We start from the raw sequence: 5,229 nt of genomic DNA on the forward strand, positions 1-5,229 counted from the left end.
ATAGCCATCTAATATGATTTTATAATTAAATTGATAATGTGTTTTAATTTTTTGATAATTATTTGAAATATTCATTTTATGACATACACGCATTCGTCAACTATGCGAAAATGAGGTGATTCCGTGCACCCATGGTGACAAAATATTTCTATTTTATAACAAAAATGATATCGAATAAATAACAAAATAATCTCAAAAGAAAAAAGTTAAAAATATTATGATATAAAAAAATTTCCCTTTACCAGTCATTTTGACTGGTCGCGGTCCGAATAGGTATATTCAATTTGCCGGTCCTTCTAGTGTTAAATGGCACCCCTGCCTGCACTGCATTCTGGCTCTGGGTAGGAGCTATTATACGTTGAAAACTAGCTGGCGTGTTTTCCCATATGCAGAAGTGCTTTCGTATCATTGGTTTTCGATTGTCATGAAAGTTGGTGAAACAAAGTTTTTGGGCCGGGATTGTTTCTGATAAGTTACAAACCCCTCCCACTAGGGAAAGGGGGGGGGGGGGGGTCCTATATAAATTCGATCTAATATCATCAGGATGAAGTCATAAGTACTTTTCCCTAAACCTTCTTCAAATTATGTAGTGTTATCAACAGAAATTTTACAGGACACCGAAAAGTAAATTAATCTATTTTCAAATTTCGTTAGCTATAATACCTGAGTTTTAGTTCAGTTCAGACCGAAGTCAAATTGTCATCTTGTATTGTGATGTCGAAAAAGGCAACTTTGCCCCAAAAACCCCGTTTGGACCAATTATCGATTTTTTCTTGGTTTTTGCGAAAAGATATCTCATTCCCGGCGAGTAAATACCGGCAAGAGCATCATCAGCCTTCAGGGTCCAAAGATAGGATGATACTTTTCGAATCTTATCTCCGAGATACCGAGCCGAGATCGAGAAGAAGAAAAAATAGGAATCTCTCAATGATAGCAGGATAGGGATGCTGCGAAGATTGCTGACCATTATTTCATCTACCACTGGCTGCGTCGTTGCTCCTTCATTTGTTCGTTTGGATGCAAATTAAGGATAGCCCCCTCACCCATGCTTGTCTGTTAGCTTTCTTTTGCTCCTTTCTCCTGATTCCACTTTCTTGATTTTCCCGGATACCCGTTCGTTGTTGCTGTAGGGTAATCGGATTATGATTGGACTTTCCGTTTCGAGGCGGAATTGGAATTCCGATGTGGCATTCGATGGAACGGAATTTCTATGTGATTCCAGTAATTGGTTTCCCGTGTTCATGTTCCGGCTATCGGAATTGTGTGTTATCCTTCTTGACTCGGTTCAAACTTTAGCGTCAGCTTAGATCTGGTGTTGGTGGTTGGTTTGCCGGGTGTTTAAGATTCCTTCCGCGAATTGGGTATTTTGTGGTCAATTCCAACGAACGGATTAGGAATGTTTAGCGGGTTTGGGATGTTGTTGAAAGGGCATTTTATTTCGACCTTCCTGTTTACACGATTTTTCGAGGAATGGTTTATGGCTTAATTAAAAATTTTGATTGATGAATATATTAAACCACAAAATGAAAATCATGTATCACTATTTATTGCAAAAAAGTTGCAAGATTCTGAAATACATCACCTATTCCAGCATTTTGAGTTTAGAATGTCACATTCGTATGTTAAAAATGTAAAATTCTCCATGCGAAATTAATTTGATAGCAAGCTCACATAAAATTGTATAAAAATACACAACTAGATATAGATCAATAACAATAGAAAGATATTCAACTGTGAGGCTACACAAACTCTAACCGATCTAGTATTTTTTTCAGCAATCTGAGCTAAGCTATCATTTATTGTGTCTCATCACACCTTTCAACCACTCGATTTCACTCAATGAAAATTATTTGATGAATCAGTCATAAAATGATAAGCTACTCAAAGGACTGTCATTGACTCAACAATGCACCGGTTGACCCTAGAATCGTTTCCCAGAATCAGATTCAACTAAGTTGGAGAGAGCAAAAGAAAAAAAAAACAGAAACTAGCCCCGAGAAAGTGGAACCATTGCTCGCTAACGTCGTTAACGAAGTTACACACAGCACAATACGAAGCTAAGCTTGCGGAAAAGAACGTCCGATCCGACAAGTTCGTCCTCTTGGAGAAAGAAAAAAAAACTAAACGGGGCCAGACAATTTCTCTCTCCTTCCAATTTTCCGACCAACAACAGGATCGGCAAGACAGCAAGAAAGTTGATTTTTTCCAAAAGGAGACTAAACAAAAAAGAAGCAACACCAACATTTATCCGACAGACGACGTGGCCATTGTTGTTGATTCTGTTATAATACTACTAGCTAGCAGCAGCGCCAATCTTTGAGGGGTGCACAACACACAATTCAATGTTTGGGAAAGAGGAGCCGTTTCTTCCTTTTTTTGCACTTTTTGACTATGAATATAGCCTATACCTACACCCAAAATTCAGCCTCTGTGCCAATGGCGTGTAGTCAATTTCATAGCATCATTGGTACAAGAAGATAACGCGACCGGCACTGATTCGATTTGCGCCCACCGGCATTAACCTCCCAGCGCAACCGAATTGCGTATGTCTGAATGAAACAAAATAAAAACGTTTTCGCGTCCCTCCCCATCGCATCACAAGCCGAAGAAGGATGGAAATAAATACCAGCCAACACCAGGCAGCCAGCGAACCGAGCACTGTGCGTGTGAATGTAGCAAAAGCAACAACAAAAACATCCTTCTAATTCAATCAACCGGCAAACACGGCTAAGCTGTGCGTGTGTATGTAGCAAAAGCAACATCAAAAACATTCCTTCAATTCACAGGCAAACAACACCGGCCAAGCTGCCCGGCTTTAGCAGCTGTGTATATGTAGCGTGTGTATGTAATAGCAGGCAGTAAGCAAAGCACAGTTCTCATTCAATGGGTTTCCCGTTCCTTCACTCCCGTTCCCTTTCCCGTTTCCATCTTAAGGCAAAGGAATGCATTGAAAGGAGGCCAAACGCCGGGAAGCCGCTGTTGTACGTTTTTTGTGATTGATCGGTAACAGAAAGCCTATGACAAATATACCTCATCCTGCATGAAGCTCGAATAGTACACTGGTTAGAATGTCGGACTGGCAAGACGATACAATTGGTGATGTGAGTTCGATTCTCACTACAGCGCTGTGGTTTTAATTTTTATTTACTTGTTTCTGGAATGAATTATCCAATAGGAAGGAAATCCCATAAAATGTTTTTCTTGTTTCGCTTGAATGTAGTGGTCATCATTTTCGTTGGGAGCCGAGTCCTTATGCCAGTTACGGTTTTTCAAACATACCGTCTTCGGCACAGTGCACATTTCAGAGCATTATCGGCACAGAGATTTGCTAAAAAGGCATTGGATTTTTGCAACCTCTTCTATGGGTGTACTTAAGCAGACGATCGTTAAGCTCGATGGGAAATCTCATTTCCATTCGCCAACAGTGATGGCGTTTTGAACAGAAAAGAAGAGCGAAGAACGATACCCCGAAATGACACATTTTTAACGTAGGCGCTTTGCTTTGCGTTAACGTTTTGCGCGATTGTTGTCTTACTGCTTTTCTCCCGAATAGCTTCGGGATGTTTTTGCGATTGGAATTGTTTTAATGGGAGAGGAAAAAAAGTTCTTGATTTAGGAAAATTTTCGGGATTTATTATTTCTCGGAATTACGGAGCGCTAATTTTAAGACTGTGCTTAAAGTTTGGTGATCCTATTCAATGTTATCTTTAGTGGCAATCAGTTCCAGCTAAATCTGTTATTAGTATCCACAAGAGTGGCCCTTACTTCCTAACTTCATTGAAATCTAGCTCCTACCCTCTAATCTTGATTTAATCAATGATAAAACAATACCGGCAAAGTCTAAGCTAATTCCGATAGCTCTGAAGCGATCCTCAAAGATATTCAAATTTGTGTTTATTCTGGCAACATGTTAAACCACACAAAATTCCGTACGGTTTTAAGTAGAATAACAGCTTTGTAGAACATTTTGAAGCGTTTCGACACACGTGAAAAAATTAAATGGATTTTAGATTTGCTTTAAGTAACGTTTTTAAAAATTATAAACTACAGTCCTACAGTGCTGCCAGAAGCTTAAATTCAACTGTTAAAGTTACATTTAATAAGTAAAAAATTACTCACTTAAAAACATAAAATTTTCACAATGTTATAGTTTTGGTCATAACTTAATTTAATACTCATAACCTGTGGTAGCTCGAACCACTGTAAATAAATATAAAATCGGCAACCTTGGCTCATCAGGGTGCCTACACCCAAAAAAATAAAAAAAGCTGGTCTTGGAGCCACATTTTGGTATTTGGCTCCTGATTCTCATTTAACAGTAATTGGATATCAATGTGCAAACCACAAGCACAGTTGAAATTAAAGGAACAACACTTCCGGCCAAAAGTTTGGGATCACCCGCTAAAAACATGCTAATTTTGATCGTTCATATCTCAGCAGTCTTGGGACATATTGCAAATCTTCTAATCTCATTTGATAGATAATGAGCAGTAACTATTTCGGAGGTATTTTTTCCAGAACTAATGTTTTAGTTTTGTACCTTAAACTTAACCTAAATTTAGAACATTTTCTAAAAACCGCAGTCAACATTCCAAACCGGGCTAGGATGGACTAAATTTCAAAATTTAAGTTGCATTAGAATCCTCATTCTTTACCTCTCAAAATACAATAAAAAAAATGTGCATAAATTTAAGAATGTACTTTTAATTAATAAAATAGACACTTAAGTTATCGTCCAAAAGTTTGGGATCACCCTTTAGTATAGTGTATCGGCCAAAAGTTTGGTATCATTCATTTAAAAACATGCAAATTTATCTCATTCATATTTTTCTCATTTAACACGTATTGCAAATCTGAAATGTTTATTTGGAAGCTTAGGAATTGTTGTTTTTTCATTAATCCATTCAAAAATTAAATTTTATATTTTGAAGATATTCTATGAATATCTTCAAAATGTTGTGTTCTGTGACACAGATTCTGTGATGAAAATTGGCACAAAATTCTGTGAAATTATAGATTTTTCTGTGAATTCGGCAACCTTAGTCACTGTCATAAAGACCGCTACACACAAAGCTCCAAGCGTAACAAAAAAAACACTTTATGGGATATTCATCCCAGACAAAAGAAAATTTAAAAAAAAAAACTACATCGAACTCACAATAATTTTCTAGTTTCACCTTGATTAAACCTTCGTCAATTCATTGCAATTTTTCCGCAATTTTCTCGGCA

The sequence above is a fragment of the Uranotaenia lowii genome, chromosome 2, assembly GCF_029784155.1.
Source record: "Uranotaenia lowii strain MFRU-FL chromosome 2, ASM2978415v1, whole genome shotgun sequence".
Lineage (NCBI taxonomy): Eukaryota > Metazoa > Arthropoda > Insecta > Diptera > Culicidae > Uranotaenia > Uranotaenia lowii.